This window comes from Pyxicephalus adspersus, chromosome 3, assembly GCF_032062135.1.
Source record: "Pyxicephalus adspersus chromosome 3, UCB_Pads_2.0, whole genome shotgun sequence".
NCBI lineage: Eukaryota > Metazoa > Chordata > Amphibia > Anura > Pyxicephalidae > Pyxicephalus > Pyxicephalus adspersus.
The window spans coordinates 112,183,181-112,203,200 of NC_092860.1; the positions used below are offsets into that span (position 1 = coordinate 112,183,181).

At 35.9% G+C, this 20,020-nt stretch overlaps 1 protein-coding gene across 5 annotated transcripts in view; it reads right to left on the reverse strand.

The window, feature by feature from the left end:
- The window catches only part of PALLD (palladin, cytoskeletal associated protein), a 200,237-nt gene that overhangs the window by 45,222 nt on the left and 134,995 nt on the right, over positions 1-20,020 (reverse strand). Inside the window, exon 1 of one of the 5 annotated variants that reach the window (XM_072406030.1) lies at positions 14,969-15,190. The exons of the other annotated variants lie outside the window; for them this stretch is intronic. The gene's annotated coding sequence lies outside the window, so the exon portion shown is untranslated. Of the gene's footprint in view, positions 1-14,968; positions 15,191-20,020 lie in introns of those variants that run through there. 5 annotated transcript variants of the gene reach the window in all.

Genomic DNA, 20,020 nt, shown 5'->3' on the forward strand with positions numbered 1-20,020 from the left:
TGGTAATATGTTGCTAATGCTCCTGTATGCTGTGTTCTTGTCCATGTTCTTTTTGTTTTGTTTCTTTTGTTGTATTTGTAAAAAATTTTTTCAATAAAAACTCAGTTTCATAAAAAAAAAAAAAAAAATGTCAAAATAGCACCATGTGGCTCTGTATGTACCTTTTCGATGCAAATTATGCCATTTTTTATGAAACTATTTTTTTTGGTCTTTGGGATGGGATTATGGAAGCACGGGTTTATAATTACTATTAATAATCACACAACTGTTAATTGTGTGTAATTATTGATGGATACCCTGGATAATGGAATTCTCAAGTGGTTAATAAAGTCTATAGAAAATTATTTGATTCAACACAATTTCCTTAACTGGCATTAACTGGCAACAGTATTGTCTATGAGCTGATGGGGGGAAGGGGGGATCAGAAGCAAGTGATGTCAGCTCAGCCTACAAACATCAAGTCATAGTTAAGACAGCTGGATCTAATTTTGTGGGTCACTAGCTAAGCTTAGATCATGCAAAAGTTAACCTTGAAACTTGAGAAATTAAAGGTTAGCAAACATTCCTTTTCATTGATTCTGCACATTATGTTTCTCTTCAAACCTATTCGAGAAATGTACCAACTGAATAAGCCAATTTAGTGAACTGTAATTGTGCAGCATTTGCAAACAATAAAATTCTAAATTTGGTAATACTATGAATTTCTGGGAGTGCTGATTCCAACATACGGGTTTCTATTTCTGGCCAGCCGTAAAGAATTTAAAAGATATAAAATTCAAGCAACTATGATACATTATTTTGTGGCTACTATAGAGACTAAATAGACCACACACACACACACACACACACCTTTCAGATTTTATTCATTAGCTACATTATAATGGCATCATGTCATTATGAAACCAAGGAAATTAAGTCTGTTATTATTAGCTTCATTGGAAAATATTCAGCATGTCACCTCTGGTGTTCTGACATTCATTTAGCACAAAACTATCATTCAGGATAAGAAAGTAGCCGAATTACTCTGACCATCGAAGCATTGATCATGTTTATTTCTTTTAGGTTAAAAACAACTAAATTAAACTAAGTCTGTACTAAATTCAGTAAACACCAGCCTAACTTTCCCATCCACCATCCATTCCACCATCTAATTAAACACAGCGTGCAATATGGAGATTGGAGAAACACTCAACACTATAATGTGCATGGAGGTTAAACAATATTGTTAGATACTTTAAAAAGTCTGAATAGTCCAAATTTAAGATGAATATGAGTGTACTAGTTCCCAAAAGGCATAGTTTACACAATCACAATATCTGAACATATATAACTTGGAGTTTACATTTTTGGTGGTAGAACTCAGTTGGCCACCTTACATTTCTCCCAATGCATCATGAATGGAGAAGTAATAGAGAGAATGTGGCAATGGCTTCCTATTTTTTGTCTTTTTGGCATATACATAAAATGTTTAGTTTAGATAGAACCCTTCTGGTATGTACTGCTGTTTGTTTCTTTAGCCATAATATGGCCGCTCTATGATCTAGTGAGCCAATGTTACAAAACAGGGGTGTTCTATATTTTTATTTCATATTATACCACTGAAAATGTCCTCTAATATGTCCTAAAACCTAGTACTTTATAATCACCAAAAATCTAGCTATTGCACATGGCAGTCCAGCCATAGGACTAAGTTCAGACTAGATAACACTATGAACCAGTTTCCATTTGCCCCCAAAATATGAGAATAACTCATATAGGATTCATTTTTGTATCTTTGTTTTCTTGGCCTATAGCCACTCCTGGGCACTAAATAGTTGCCAATAAGCACCTGGGGAATGATAAATGATGCAGTTATCAACCACCTATCTCAAGAAATGAATGCAATGTAAGGGTATATCAGTATAAATTGCAAATAATTATGTATAATATTATATTAATGAAAAATAAAAATATGTCTTTTCCTTATCAGTATCTCAATAGCATACCTTTTAATTAGTTACAAATCAAAAAGAGTGAGAACAAAGCTAATAATGAATACATTTTATATATACATCAATCAAAAAATGAGGCTATGCTAATCCAATTTAGATGGAAAAGAATGACAGATTTTCAGGATCTGCTCCATTTCAAACTTCACCTGCCACTTAAAGCAGTATTGCTGTATATAAACAATTTATAAAGCACCCATAATTAGACATTTCTAAGGAAAAATGGCAACGGCTCCGGAGAGGCCTGACATCAGCACATGAGAATCTGCAGGTTTAGACAGTGTCAGTTGTTTTTTCACATATTCGGAATAAGTTGCAGGCTACTGAACTGTTTAACTGGAACATATTATTGCTTTGCTTGGGGTTAGGATGATAGCCTGCCCCCACTCCAAGACACTTTCCTAACATCTTCTGTTAACAAGAAGCTAAGGAAACCGCACAACTCAAGAGCAGGAAATATTACCATGCATCTTTAATGATAGATAATGATGGGTCATTACTTAAATATCTTCTTTGCAGTGTTTATTTTCACTATCCTTTTTTCCCTTTTAAGGGATGAACACTACCAAGTTACATGTGTTGCAATAAAGGCCAAATGCACGCGCCAAAATCATGTTTCTTCCTAGTAAAACATTCCTTGACAGCTAGAAGTTTAATTTTGTAATAAACAATATGAACGCTGCTAGAATTGCAATGCAGGATGGCACAAACTAGAATATAAGTGAGCTATCTATAAAAGTAAAACACAATATATAAATCTACAAACACCTTCTAGTATTACTTCTAGCATATGTATTTTAAATTTGCCTATTAATGTCCAAACCTCTATAAATGTCTACAAAAATAAGCTAAATGCAGCGCTAACATATGGAATACATTTTTAATCTTAAAATTATTACCACCAGTTTTAGAATATGAATGCAGTTTTAACTGTGCAATCCACACAATCTAACTTGCCACCTTAAGTCTAGTTGTATTGAAAACACATGTCAACCCCAGTCTTCTGGATAAAAAAAGGCAGTTGACATCATTATATATATTGCACCTTATAAAAAAGGAAACCAAAAGGGCATATTTATTTCTAACTGCAATGCTCCTAATTGAACATGCTTTTGTGTGTTAAAGTGTGTTGCAGTGCACAGGTTACACAACTCAACCCACAGACATGTGTTTGTTTTGATGTTGAGGTTAACTGCATTGTAAGGCTGGTGCATTCTGGTGGTTTGTTGACTTTTCATAATGAATGGCACTGTAACAGAGCAATGCATACATGCTGCATTGCTTTGCATTACCTGTGCTGGTGTTACACATTAGTACATACAAGTACTACATGACATAGGTGACATAGGATTGCAACGAGACTGACAATCTCTATACTTAAGCAATCCCTTACAACCTGGGTCAGCAAGAAGTTTTTACAGATGTTAGTGGATGGTTTTTCCATCTACTATGGATGGTTCCCCAATCCTTGGTGCCAACCACTTTGAAGACAGAAAATGTCAGGCACCAGTAATAGAGTAAATCTAAATCAGAGAGTGATATCGACGATACTTATGTTAAAATCCACATCCATTAACTATTTCCAGTTGTACGGTGAAAGGTTGCTACATAAAAACTGTACAGATGGACCGTAAAATCCTTGATACATATATGGTTACCCAGTTAATTACAGATGTACTATGCCTTATTAGCTAGGAGCATGGCAGGGTGGATAAACAGGTAGAAACATATCATTGTTTTTCATTAAATACTTACATCTACAGTAGTGAAAATAACAATCAAATTTAATCTGAGTAAGAGTACACTAATACCCAATAAGAAAGGTGTGGTGATTAATAAATACTCACACCCTCAAGGTGTTAGATGACATAATTTATAAGTAATTGCTAATAATGCAGTAGAAATTGTCTCATTACCTCACCCTTGTTTTTCTGCTCTGATCCTAAGCTTGAAGCATAGTCTTGCCTCATCAGAATGCTGTAATGTTTTGTTTACTCTCAAATGATGTTTATTTTTAATTAACAAAATAGGAAAATCAGGTTTTCCTAAATCTAATGAGCCATAGGTTGTTTTAATTGTACGGGCAAACCTTATCCGCTTTTGACCCTCTTTTCATAGTGCCTTGTAAATGTTGTGAGAAACAGTGGGAACCACCTTTTACTTTTTTCTTTTTTATTTCTTATGCTTGATGACTATGTTGTTTTACTAGGTAATTATGCAATGAATTTGTTTATGGAATAACAATATTTTGAAGAGATGCAATCTTAGATAACCCTCTGCAGGTGGCAGTGCAGGTAAAATATGAAATTATAGTTCCAGTTCTCATAAAAAATCCAGAAGCATTAGGACCACATCATGTATTTTACTTTATACACAGGTGTGCAGTTTTGTGTAAGCATGGGTAATGGATATAGATATACACTTCATCATATTTTTGCAATACATGTACATTCCCATATGTTTTATCCTTGCAAGAAGAAAAAAAATTGATCTGACGAAAATGCAGCCAGTTTCTAATTCCCTATTGTGGATTAACAAAAGAATATATTTACTGGACAAAAATCACAGGAAATTATGTCAGCCCTGCCTAATGAAAAGGCAGCTTGGAAAGCTGCGAAACGTCTTACATGAACAAGTCCAGTTGATGTAACTTCTACTAGATGGATACAGAATAACACCCATTGTCTATAACTCTCTAGTTTGTTGTTCAAGAGAGGAACTAGGACTGAGAGAACACAGACATAGTGAGCAATGCATAGGACAGTTCTCGTGTCTAAAAGGATGAACAGGTATTTTTTTATTTTCTGAACACATGCAGCAAAATACATGGAATGATATATTTAACATATCTAAAAAGAACAGATAACATAAGGTATTTACTAGGTGTTTCCATACAGTGGCTTTCCAAGAAGACTGTATTTGAATGTAGACCTCCCTAGGTAATCCCCACATCTAATGTTAAGCCTCCATGGCTGAGATTTAAAATCCAGTGAATTTCCAGGTTAGTACCTCCCTTACCAATCCTTTCAAGTTAAATTTAGTCAGGCCTGTGTAAAACATAGATTTAAAGGTGTTTCTGCAATGAAACTGTGATATGTATAGTCAGTAAACGTTATGGTCAGTAAACTTTAGTAAACTTTGAGATTACAATCTGCACAGTGTCAATGAAGTCAAAAGAAATGCATGGCAACACAATGTGTGAGCAACAAAAACAGTCAAACATTGATGGGCAGAAATGCAGGTTTCCATTCAGTTCACAATTCAGATTTCTGCAGAAAATAAGTATGGTTGTAACAACATCTGTAGCTGAAATCCATAAAATATATCTGAACATTCCAAACAAGGTTATTTAAGGTAGCATGAAAAATACACACACTTTGTGAAGGAAGGATTAAGGGATCATTCTCTCTCAATAATTGTTTCTTTCACTGTACTTTGGCATGGCTTAGCTAGCAACCACTGGCAATTAACATTGTAAGTATGGATAAGGTATTACTTTACATTTAAATGTGTTAGTAATTATGGGACAAATACCCCTATTAATGAAGGTTGGTGGGTTGGCACCTTGGCACTAGAGAAAACTGTAAATCTAGTCTATATCTGATTATCAGGTCAGGTACAAAAATATGCAAACTATCTGCAAATTATTTGTATTCCAGTTTCTACAGTATGCAGTGGCCTATGTATTACCCCCAAGCATGCAAACCCTTGTATAACATAATTCAAAAAGGGGTACAATGGGCCACTCACTAAGCTGGGACAACTTCAGTTTCATTCTTACTCCTGAGCATTTATCTACTACTTCCATACCATCAAGTCTTATCAATATGCCTTACATCCTGACCATTCTGGCCGTATAAATATAAATCTGCTAAAAATAAAAAATAAAGGCTTTTTTTTTATCTTTAGCAGTCCTAAAGCTGCATACACACTTGCAATTACAGTCGTTGGAAAGGATCTTCCCCGATCCTTTCCAACGACTAGCACTGCATGATGCATGAACGGTGTTGTACATACAGCACCATTCTGCTCTATGCAGAGGGTAGGGGGAGAGCGACAGAGCGGCACCCCGCTGCTCGCTCTCCCCTTTCACTTGCATTATGATCGTTCATCGTTCATTGTCTGTGGATCTGCCAGGATGGCCGTTCGGACGATGAACGACGCGCAATGTACACTTAAGATTCTCTTTCGATATCGGCCCTGAGCTGATTATCAGGTGAGAACCATTGGAAGTGTGTACGTAGCTTTACGCCTAATGGAGGTATGTTACTTTTTACAATATTGCATTGCTGCTAGAATTCCTGATATAACAGGAGCTAATTTTCAGTAACCAGTCCATGTGGGTTGTAGTAGTGACAATGCATTAAAAGGTATTTACCATGAATTGTGTCACCACAGTGAATGCCTATTCTTAGTGGGCAAATATAGCTTTGTTAATATACAACTACTTCAAAAGAAACAGAAAATACATTTATTGGCAGGTCAAACAACAAAGGGCACAGAGAGGCTGGGGGATTTCCTTCACTAGTAGGAAATTCCTGGGATATTACTAAAACTGGCATCATATGGGTAATGCTGGGGTCTTTCCTACAGAAAAGAAGGCTGTGAAATTTCTTCAACATACAAAACTCAAACTAAAACAAGTCCAGTTGACTGTGACTATTTTTAGATATACAATCATACCAGCTTAGTAGGTTATTTCACTTAATAGGAATATAGAATTACTAATTATGAAAACTTGAAATTGGTACCATAGGTACAATATATATATAGAGCTTATATATTTGTTATGTTTACTATTTGTAGTACTGTTATCATCATTACTGAAATCAGTGTTAAAGACAGTGTCATTTGTCACTGGAGGTGAGTGGTTTCTATGTAAAGTAAACTAGATTCTGTACTATTCAGGGATTACTTGTTTTAGACATAACTCTGCCACCAGAACCTCGCTCTTTGCCCTTAAAGGTCATGTACCATGCCTACCGAGTGTTTGGCAGAACAACTCTCCTCCTAGTGCTATGTAACCTAATCACATGTTAGCTGTTCAGGGATCACTCCTAAGCAGCGACTTTTGAAATGGAATACAGTATGATGTTATCATGTTATCTAGGGATCAAGACAAGTTACGGGGATATGAAGTGAAGGAAGTACTACACAACAGGCACAGATGAGGGAAATAAAACAGAAATTTTATTTTTTCCCTCTATACCCCTTTAAAATGTCTAAAGTTAGACTTTATCTATATTATTGTTTAGCACTTTGCGCATTAACTCAACATGGATCAGGTTTGTGGTGCTAAACACCAACTAGAAGGTGGAGTGAGCTGACCACAAGATTCAGTTAAAAGTCAGCCCCATAACAAAACAGCACCTGTTCCAAAATTGTATTTGCTCTTTACATAGCTGTATAATATATCACTTGGTAAATAAAACATTCCAATACTTTTCTCACATATGTATATGCATAATGCTACATTTAGTTTAATCTGCAGTACACTACTAAACAACATACAACCCTACATGCTTTTATATTTTACAGAGATTTCATTTTAATATATAACCTTAGCACAGTGATGTTGGGATATTTCTTATTTCCTGACTTGAGTTCTCCTTCAGAGAAAGCATTCTTAGGAAATGAATAAAGTTAATCAGTGAAGCAAAAAGACTGTCACTGTGCTAAAGTTAATAAAATTGACCTGAAAGTGAACATGTGATCTTCCCATACAGATCAAAGCAACAGATTCACTTCAAAGTTGGCCCAGCAAAAGCTTGTGGATACTTTAATTGAACAACCCCCAGAAGGAACTCTCTCATGTGCATTTACAGGATGACAACAAAATACTCCGCCAAACATTGCCAAGGCTTGGTAACTGGTGTTCTCAGATAGCCAGTAGCAAAGTTTCCTTTTATTTTTTTAACATTGGAGATTACTTTTAATGCCGATTCAAGCAAACCTTAAATGTTTTTTCTAACTCATAAAAACATACAATGCCCTAATTCAGAATTACAGAAAAAAAAACTTTTAACTGTACAGTAGAACTGAACTGACAACAAAAATTGTCTTTATGTCTTGCAGTGACATGTAAGAGCCTGGATGATGGGAGAAAATGTTCTCCTCCAGCTAGACTTGCTTTAAAAGGGCACATTGCTGAACAAATAACTTTATGCTGGAGCCATAAAAGGTAGCCTAATGTGCTGTGAAAATGTCATTACTATCCATGTAACCAAACCAGCTAAAGGTGATTTAACTCCTTCTTAACCTTTAAGTCAATAACTGTCATTATTAATCAGAAGTCAAAGATAAAAAGAGATGTGTTTAAAGTATATCCACAGTCAAAATATGATTTTGTTAAGGATACAGCAGAAATGGTTGTAATCCACATCAGTTATTTTTGTATGTTTGCATCCTGTTGGGGAGATTTCACTTTACTTCCTGTCCTACAGAAACAACAGGAAGTGAAATAATTTTCTTCAGAGATAGACAGTTGTCCCCAAAAGGTGATCCTTTTGGAGGCTTTTTCTTCTAGTTCTGTTCTGGTGACAGCTGTAATGTACATTTTGGATTTCCAAAATGGATTTCCAAAATGGATTTCCAAAATGGTCATCAAATCAAAAAGAGATGGCCATTTGCCACAACAGGAACACAGAGCAGTTAAACTTGTTAGGGTTTGTTACCTCCTTCCATTCTTCATTCTGACTAAAATTAAATGGTTTCGGTTTAGATAAGCATGTATTATGTAGACAGAGCTTTAGCTTCATCCCACAGATAAGATACTGCATATTGGGCCTTGTTGGACAGAGGACAATTAATATTCTCCAACACTATAGAAAACATAGGACAAAGAGAACTATATTGTGTCTAGTGATAAATATATATATATATATATATATGTATATACTAAATAGTACAATTGCAAAGTGTTGGAATTAGGCATCATCATGACAGCTGATGAAGTCACCAGGGACTTGTGACTTTACTGGCAAAATACGTTTTTTACTTTCAGCTTTCTATTCCTGAAAGTGGATGACTTTGAACAGTATTTTAATTGGAAAGTAAAACTAAAATCTTCCAGCTATTGTTATACCTTTCAACAGTTCCAGTAGTACAGGGGGATCCCATGATAAAAAAAGGTGATGACAACTTAGGAAGTCTACTTGCAAATGTTTTTACCCATGATTCATCTACTTTTTCTCCAAATTTTACACATTTCTAAACAAGTGATTATTTTTTTTACTCATGATTCATGTCATAATCAATTGTGAAAAATGTGTGCCTTTTGGGTAAAATTTGTGTAAATCCTGGCCTGCAGTGCCTGCAGTCACAAAATGGCTTTTATTATTTCGTGTTCACCATTGTTCATGCGTTTTACATACAAATCTCATTACTTTGCTGTTCTTAACTGTTCATTAATAGTTATGCTTCAAAGGGCCTAATTTTAAAGCTGCCCTGGCAAGAAAAAAAAATGAACCAAGTGTTTCAGCTTTCATTAGTAAATGTTGCTGTTTCCTGCATTTCCTGTTGAGGAGACTGATCATCCCAGCCTACGTGGTGTGTCCTAGATGACTGGTCTCCTCAAACCCCCCCACCTACTAGTTCTACAGAGCACGTCCATGTCAAACAGATTTTGAAGATTTTCTCTCAACATGTGCAAGGGTACTCTGGAGGGGTAGGGAAAGAGTTAGGCCTAACAATTAGACATGCAGGCAAATAGGCTTCAAAAAAATTTGTAGGCCCACAGCCATGAAAAAGATCTTACTTTTTTTTACAAAATAGAGAACAAAACAGAAAATTAATTAGTTGCATTGGCAGCACAGATAGTTCACCTTTAAGAGATTGATAAATAAGATGTACGTTGTCTTTATGGAGACTCCACAGTCAGAATTTGTCTTTCATCTACTTGACATAACATAACAGCTTAAAGTCATTCTGCCTTCTGGGCTCTATACTTTTAGACTGTAGTATGTAAGCTGAGCCTGAGCACATCCTATGTAGGCCCCAAAATAGCAAACATCACTGTGGATCCTTTTCAGATAAATTAGGAAAAACCCCAATGTTTATCTATAGACTAAGGAGCACTCAGGAATTTGAGGAAGTGATGATGTACACCTCATTAGGTTTATGTAGCTGTCGTTCCAGAAGGAAGAGATACAGTGTTTGTAGAGATAATTCAAGAATTCAATGTAGCCATCCGTCTTTATTTGATGATACATTTATTGCTCACTTTTACCATATACACAGCTATAAATTATTTATTACCATTATTAGTTTTGTTTAGTGTTTATAATGTTTATTACAGATTGGTAGGTATATGATCCTTCTTATAAATGCCAAACTGCTTGTTTTACAGTGTACAAAGTATGGTTTGGGTAGTACCTCATAGCAGTCAAAGGTAAATCCTGAGTTTATAGCTCTACATTACAGTATCCATCATCACAATAACAATAACTGCCACTGTTTCCTGTACCTGCTTGTGTATAATACATACTAAACCCACTAATCCTTGTGGCTGAAGGCAAAAGACAATCCATCCATGAGTTTTTAAAATTAGTGCAATTAGATTCTTCTTTCTCCAACAATCCATTTCTAATGCAGGAATTAATTAATCAAATTCAAATCTACACTAGACATGACAGCTGGAGGGAGGGGGTTGATCTTTCATCCCAACTTCACATGAGAGGTTGAACACAGTAGACTCTAACAAGCCATATGAAATGAACGCTCCAGAATTTTAGAAGCTATAACACTAAGAAAAAAGCACTCATGTCTGAAAGAAGAACAGTTTGAACTGACATTACTGAGCCGTCCCTTTTATTCTCAACCTGTATTATTATTAACACGGAAGTGAGAAACCAACTTCATCTAGGGATATACAGTTAGCTATTTGTTCAGAAATTTAGTTCATGAGGGTGAGCTGCTGTACTTTCACTGAATTTTCACTTTACATATAGAGGGTTCTCTAAAAAAAAAAAAAAAAAAAAAAAGGGTGCAGCACTGCCTAGGCAGCCAAGAATGAATGGGAGCGCAAAGCCTCCTGGGATACCTACGTCAGGCATTGTCCTACGTCACTTGTCCCCGTTTTGCCATGAGCGCTGCCATCTTTATCCTTCTTCTTCTTGATTGGTTAGGTCAGCATGACCCAAGTCATAAACTAGCAGTTTTTGCAGTTTTGAGCAGTTTTACTGATTGGGCAGTAGAAACCATCTGCTCAGAATTAATGACTTGCTGAACTATATCTGAGTACAAATTAATGCATGATATTGTAAACTACATCCTTCTTGGTGTGTGATTACACTAAACAGAGATCCCCTTTGATGTTTCATAGTATAGGTAACCCTAATCAATGTGCTTGTAGGTAAAATATGAGACTTTCTTTATGACTCGAGTCTGGCTGGAATGTAAAACAAAGCGGAGGCTAATCTCTACATGACAGTCTGGACAGTTTGTGAGTCATTAAGTACAGCACAATCTGTTACACACACACAAACACACACATCACCTATGATGTCATCATTGTTGTGTCTAAAAATGAAAAAGATATTTGTCTAATAATGGATACATGATTCACTGACAGTGTCAAATGGACACAACGTATCACAGAAACATTTTTGACTTGCTTTCAATTTCCTTCCTCAAAACCAAAATATAAAATCAACTCTAATAACAAGCAGCACTATATAATTTAGTAAAAGGAATTGTAAAGCAATTGTAAAAAAAGGTAAGAGTATGGCTAGGTTCAAACCACAGTGGTTCAATGTATTCCAACTGCAAGTGAACTGCAATGATGTCTGAATAAAAAGGAAATTAATGAAAACAGTTAACATCTATAGTCTATTTTTGCCTGCATTCACAGACGGTGCAGTTGTGTTGAGGTTTCTGAGACGCTACATGCAGGGCCTAGGGGCAGTCAACCTCAAAACTGCCTTCATTAACTTGAATAGGAATGCTTTCTAACCATATTGCAAACATTTGCAAAGCTGTTGAATTACATTTGAAAGTGTTCTGAAGGACAGAGGATGACACATGATCCGTAACGACATTGGACAAGAGAATTGCACAGAAACCACTTACTACAGCATTTAAGAAAATGCTTGTGAATGCAGGTTAATATCCTCCCGATCACCACTACCAGGCACATAGCCATTAAAATTGATCGCCTGGGAACAGTAAGCTGCACGATTATCAACTGCATGCCTAACCTATTGACCAAATCCCACATATTAAAAAAACACATTGAAACTTGCAGAAATCTTTAGCAGCCATTTATAAGCCATATATAATGGTCCTGACTGCTCGAGAATGGTGGATAATGGAATCAAATTGATTTTTCTGCATCAATGTTGCACTTTGTCTTTTCCTATTCTTTAGCCCAATAAAGTTTTGATTGCAAATGCTTTAGCTGGTAAACACAGCTAAAGAAAACAACTAAAAAATAAAGGACAACAAAAGTCCTACAAGACATGTTTTCATGCCATCTTTCTTTTAAACTTAGCAAAACTTGCCCAGTAGTTGCCCTGGCCCTAAGACAAAGTGCAAGTTGAAATGGCTATAGCTTATGACAGTAATCTAAAATGATCTCTCACGAATTAGACTACTGTACACTGATTGGAATACCTTTAGCACATTTGTAAGCTTCAATGTAACATTGATAGCCTATGGTGTCTTTATAATACATAAGAAGGAAGATGACATACAGATCTGAATGACTGCTTCCAAAACATCTCCAAAAAGTTACAATTTAATTGGAATACTATTAGCACATTTGTCAGCATCATTGCATAGGAAGGTGAAGTACCGTAATTAATTCCTACGGAATTGATATTTTGAACTCTTTGAGATACTCCTTTAGTAAAGCCTACAATTGCTTGTCTCAGCTGTGTACATGTGACAAGCAACATCTAATAATGTCTGGGGTCTAAACTGTTGTCTTCAACAATCAAATTCCTAATGCCTGAAGGCAGCTAGAGATGATTCCTATTCAGGGAGAGAGTATACAGTATCCTGACAACACAGAAAACAAACACATATGAAGGCTTTGCAAAGAAAGATGTCAACCCCCCCATTGTGTTAAAGGCCTTTCCTGCATGTGCTTCTCTACCAGAGAGTTGGTGCCCTTCAAGTCATTGCTATACAAAGCTCCTAGTCCACTGTCATCTTTGCTGATACTGGTCTCTTTCCAAAAGTCATCTCTACTTTCCAAGTTTCTGAAAACACATCATTAGAAGTCCCGTCTTTTTCATTTTCCTTCTCAGCCTTTTTTAAAAATACATCCCTTCTGCCAGGAAACTTTGCAGTATTTTTGTCTCAAAAACTCAATATTAAACAAATGTCCCAGGCTACAACATGAACCAAAGTTGCACTGGGTTGCTCTGCTCTTTAAGGCAGAACTCCAGCACAGCTGAAATAAAAACGTGAATCAAAGGCTTTTCCTGCTAAAATATTTATGTACTTAGTCATTCTTGTAATACCACAACAAGCAAAGCTAGAGCATAACGCTACAGTTCACAGTTTGCAGATGCCTGTGTTACTACCTGACTATAAAAGACCCTTTGTAAAGGCCACCCAAACACCTCCAGCCCAATGCACCTCAAGAAGGCAGAGACTTATTGGTTCTGACTACCGGTCCTTCCACTCTCATCTTGATTTTGGCTGTGCAGGGCATTGGATGAAGTCAATATAAAAAAAGATTTTAGATAATATTTGCAATGAATAATTTAATGATTTCTGGACTATAGAATGAATATGCTTCTTATTGCATTTTAATACACAGTAACTACCTAATAGAAGGGACCATATGCTCTGTTACTACCATCTACCATAGTGGTTGGGTTGCCACTCTCAGTCTCACCCATTTAACAAACATATTATTAAAAGTCCAATAAAAAGGTAATCCAGGGATAGGAAGTAATGTGGCAACACCTGTGTGACTTTCCGTGATGATCCTTGTGCTGTGCTTGTATATTAAATTGCAAGTGAAAGTGCCTGATCTCTGTCTGTAATATATAATTGTAGGGCAATGGTCATCATTTGTATTTAACTGACATCTGCTATCTGGAACCTTTTTCAGCTGTATAGATGATAGAACACCAAGAACCTGGTTTATCAAAGCTCTCCATGGCTGGAGAAAATACATTTTCAATAGTGAAACTGTGTTATCCGGCAAACCTGGAATGTATTTCTGCTATTTGCTAGCAAATGTTTTGAATCCTGAACCTGATGCATTCCAGGTTTGCTGGATCACCCAGCTTCACTGATGAAAGTGTATTTTCTCCTGCCTTGGCGAGCTTTAATAAATCAAGCCCCAAATCTGTTTCAAGCACACAATGAAATCTTTAGGTTCCAACTAAATGATTTGAACTGTTTGAAACAGAAAACAGGATCTTGTATGTGACTGAGACCTATGTATGTGTATGCAATTTTAATAAACCATGTCACAATTTTTATAATTGCACGTATAAATATACCGTATCAGGGAAAGAACAACCATGCCATATACAGGCATATATCTTGGTATGACTGGCTTCATTTATTCACATGATGTACATATAAACATCCATACCTATAAAACATATACTATCTAATCCAAGGTGTAGACAGATAATCAAAAAACTAAATCCTGCTAAAGACAACCAGGTTGTCTCGGGGACCTGAAATGATGGACACTATTTATTGTCAAAAAAACAACATGATGGAAAATCCAAATATGTAGAAGAAACACAAATAGGAAATAACACCGGGATTCAATAACGCAAAGATATCACATCCTTTAATTGATGCAAAGGTATAAACAAATGGATAGCAGTATGTATAAATGACAGATAGATAGATAGATAGATAGATAGATAGATAGATAGATAGATAGCCAGTAACAGTTCTTGGTATATGATGTCTAGTAACTTAGTGTATCCTAAACCAAAATTCCTGGATTACAACTTGTAACCAAAGCAGTAATATTATCCGAGGATCCCCCGCCAGCATCTTACCTTGCCCCTGGAGCTGTGGTGTACCGTCAGAAGCCCCTGGGCCGGTACTCTGAATGAAGCCCAGCAGGTATGTATAGTTTAGTTAGAGAGGAGCTGGATCACTAACTTCATGACTCAGTGATTCTACACAGAAAAATCCCTCTTCTGCCCAGCTGCACTTTCACAATAAAAGTCCCTCCTCCTCAGTGGAGAATTCTTGCATGTGTTTAAAAAAAGAGGCGTAGCAGCAGCAGAAGCAGATCTAAATAATGATGGCAGGCAGATTACATGCCCCTCTGTCTGGCCCATTCAGGATTGAAGGCCAAAGTAATATCTTACATATTCAGCACAGCAGACCCTCTCCCTCTCCTTTGCTATGGGGTCACTGTAACATTCTCTTTGTGCAGAGTCTGTAAGTTTCTTTTAATATACTCTGGATAAGCAACAGCTAATCCTGGAACAAAGTACACAAGACAGCAGATAGCTGGATGCTGTGACACAGCTGCTTAGCTCTTCAGCCAATTCTAAATACAAAATACAGTAATAGAAATAGGAAGTCATAAAGTGCACAATTACTGACAAATCAGCAGTGTATTGTATTGATAATATAGTTTATAACAACAAGGTAGGCTGTATAAAGTCTATGTATGTATGATTATAATGATTTCTCTTTAGCAGACCTTTAAAGTAGCAATTTATCTATCATTTTGAAATCAATTTTTATTTGTTAAAATATATAAATGGATGTACCACATATGGTAATAAATAGAATTTCAATCTATCAAAAAGTAGCTATTAAGATCAATATTTTATGTGATCTATAATACAAATTGTTGTCTGACCCATATGCAGGTATTCATTCAATCAATCAGAAGCAATCATTAAAATTCTGCCAAGGTAAGTCAATTTGACCACTTTGAATTTCATCAAACCCAACTAAATTAATTGAATGGAGGGTGTTTGGTTTTCCATTTTCAATAAATTCCTTCATTTTAGTCACATTGAGGGATCAGTTGAATGATCATATCGATACATGTGTGGTTGCCTTTACAGAGAACAAAGAGTCTTTCATGTATTGTAATGTACCTACCACATAGGGATGCATTCACTGACATGGGATGACACTTGCCCAATACACTTCCTGTGGAAAATAAAACTTTGTGGGATGAAAGGACCGACCAAAATAGATCTTGGTCTACTGGAACTGGGAAATTTCAGCATGCAACAATGAGTATTTCCATTGCTTTCTATCATTATCTGATTTACCCTTACACAAGCTGATGAAGCAATGGCTGAATGTGTCACACGTCCGGCTTTAACAGGCTGTGTTTTCCCCCCCACCCACTTATAAACAACTTGCAGCCCTTTTATATTAAAAGCCATTGTATTCCCTGCATATTGGATTGCGGATGAAACTGTAGAGACCAATGTAAATCTATAACCAAAAACATCCCATGAGCTGCAAGGCATAAATCCCAAATTAGGCAATCCATGTGATGTACATTGATAGAAGTTATACCCAGGGATCCACTATTCCAGTTACTTTGTATGTGAATATGTAACAATCTAAAAGTATGTGTCCCTTGCAAATATCAGTGCAAGACAAATGTTGTCTTTATGCAGGGCAAATTTATGGAGTTGATTAATATTATAGACCAAACTGAAATATTTCTGCTCAGATGTGTTTCAGTGTCTGGAAAAGGTATGTACAAAAAGTATGAGATTGTTGGGCTAAGTATGAAAAATACCTTTTCATATTAAAAGTAAATGTGAGTTAAATGTGAAGCTAATTGTTTTTGTCTTTCCAAATAAATGACATGCAATTCTCAGCATACAGTAGCAATAAAAAAAGTGTATAGAGTATGTGGTTTACATTCAAGCTGTTCAGGCTCGGCCACTTGTATAATCCGTAGAATATTTATTACAATAACTATATGTCACCCTCAAAGACTGCTTATCTTACAACATATTTATAGAGTGGATCAAACAAATAACAAGGTCAACCCCTCGAAAGGCAACACTGAGTGCATTTTACAGACATGAAAATGCTAAAATTATTAATTCTGTCCACAGCTACTGTAGTTTGATAATCTGTTGGAATTAGCCTATAACTCAATAATAGACATGTGACATTATATTGCACTTGTCTTATGGTTTCACTGTTCTTGTCCTACTCTTCCTGGTCTGCTAATACTGACAAGTTTCCTTAGTGGACTGGCTACTGCGCACTCATTGTCAGTAAATCCTATTGCAATGTTAATCTGTGGTGTTAGCACAAATAATACCAAATACCAAACGCATTATTTTAGGATTCATTGAACATGGCAGCTCTGTGCACTGATACGGCTTGTTCTTCATTAGACCCTGATATGTTTGCCAGAGATACCACAAGTCATCATCATTGCTAACATAACATTTATAATACAGCTCATTGTACTCATTTAAAGAAAGTACTGAAACATAATATGACCAGACTGTATTCCATAAATGTGATATAAATAGAGGAGTGCCGGTGCCTATAAGGGAGTCACATGTTTCTAGGCAGTGAAGAAGACCCCTGCTCCCATGACATAAAGGTTCAAGGAAAAACCACAGCTGAAGTCATCGCTTGATCTATTTTAACACAATAGTATATGTCATCCTCCTACTTGGAGTTTATATAAACTATTGAGTCACAACTCTATGACAACAATAAAATGTTATTATTTTTCAGGAAAGATAAAGATTGTGCTGATAAAACAACTGGAAATTGAAGTTTATTTCATGTGAAGATGACAGTAATTAACAAAACTGAGAAGGTCATTATCACATGTAAAAGATGCATCTGCATGCAGCAGAAGCTGTCCATCTTATATTGTGGATGTTAACGCAGCATCATATAATTGGGACCAGGTAAAATGAAATCCCGTGATTGATATCCACCACTGATAATTCATTATGGCTATTTTAGTTACTATTAGTTACATTGTTTCTCCTGCAACTCTGCCAGCAGTGAAAGATCTTTATTCTTCTTAGTCTGAAATACATGACTTTATATCCAATTTAATTAATCTCTCATTGGATATATGTGTCTGTTCTCTATCTTTATCTATTAAAATAAAGAGATTAAAGTGTTAGTGGAGCATTGGGCCTGAGAATAAGGAACAATTTGTAGATATGCAGGACAAACAGTCATGACGTGACAGCATCAACTAAGCATAAAAGGTCCAGTTGATTTTTACCTACCATAGTTAGATTTACAGGCATAGCCAAAATATTACAAGGGTCCATCGACCCTCCTTCCCTACGGGGTACGGGAGTGTGACCAGCACCCTGAATGAGGTATAAAATCATTTAATTCTGGTCCAGTGTGCTACCAAGTCCTTTAATCTGCAACTATATACCCTGATAAAGGGGAATTGGTATTGCTCAGAACACATTGGATACTCATGTGGCTCTCATTTCCCCTGGACCTAATACACCTACTACCGTATGTACTCTCACTTCCTAACCATCTAATAAAATTTGTAGGTATTGGCAAACATCTAATGTATGGGTATGTAAAATGGTGAACATGAATTGATTTAAACAGAAGATCAAAGTGATTCAAACAGTTTTCTAACTTAGATACATATAGATAAGAGATAAACATCAGCCAATTTAACTATTATCATTTAGACTGGAAAATTATAATACACAGATGAAGACATTCATGCTTTTGCAGACATCCCCTGATCAACCAATCATGAGAGAACACATTGGTCATCTGAAATGGCTAGTAAGAAGAGATAGGAAAAAATGTTTCAAAATACAACCACTAAATTATCTTTTTTGAAGACATTATTATTAATATTATTATTAAACAGGATTTATATAGCGCCAACATATTACGCAGCGCTGTACATTAAATAGGGATTGCAAATGACGGACTAATACAGACAGTGATACAGGAGGAGAGGACCCTGCCCCGAAGAGCTTAAGACATTTCATAAATATTCATAATCACTTCTGCATACACCCCTGGCTGACTTATCTCAGGGGAAAATAGCTCTTCCAATTTTCACAGATTCTTGGGAGTGTATGACTGAAATTTAACAAAACTATAAAGCAATGTTTAAATGTGATGGATGATGGTGGCACAGCAAAGTTTATCTTATGATTGTACTCATTGAAATAATCAAACATAGCAGCTACATATACAGTGATACAAATTCTTGTTCTGACGTATGTGCCTGCATAATTAAGCAGTCTTGAAACACAGAAATCACTATGATAGGTCAGATCCTTTATAACATATATTGGGTTAGTGCCTTAAAAATTACTAAAATCTTTGGATTATTTTGACAGTCAAGCAACTATGCTTTCCAAAAGGGAGGCCATCAATAGGAACCTACATATTCTTACAGAACAGGGCATGGATGTATTGTTTTTATTATATACCTGTATGTTTTTATTTGCTGGCTGTATCATGGTGTAAAGTCTGTATACAAAGGGTAGTTATTGGTAGTTACATGGTAGTTATTAATCAAGGAAATGTCAATATAATAAAAATAATATGTTCAGTATGAAAGGTATGTGTCATTCCAAGTTAATAATGTTGTGCTTGTGTACTTCTCCATGGTACCTGTAAATACAAACATATCTCTTTTTATTCGCAGGAGAGTTTTTACTGTAGGCTATATCAACTAAATACCTCATGGACAGAGGTTTATATTGTATTATATTTTCTGAATTTTGTGACTCCCTAGAAAATAAAAAGACTATTGTTGCTCAGTGAGCAGGAGAGATTTTCCTAACAAGAGCTGCAACGAATAACAACACTTTCAGTCCTGAAATTACAATAATAGTAATGGTGGCCCAGGTTATAGAATGCCTATACCTCCCCATCTTTTGAGAAGAAAAAGGGGAGAGCACAGGTGTAGGATACAGGCAGGCACTAAAAAAGAGTACAAGAATAAAATCTGAATGAAGTTACTTTCACCTCAACTTTCTAATCCTATGTTACACTCATAATATAACAAATCCAGTCATTTACTGCATCAAAGACTCATGCATGAATGAACCTCTGGTATTTAAAAAGTACTTTAAAAAATG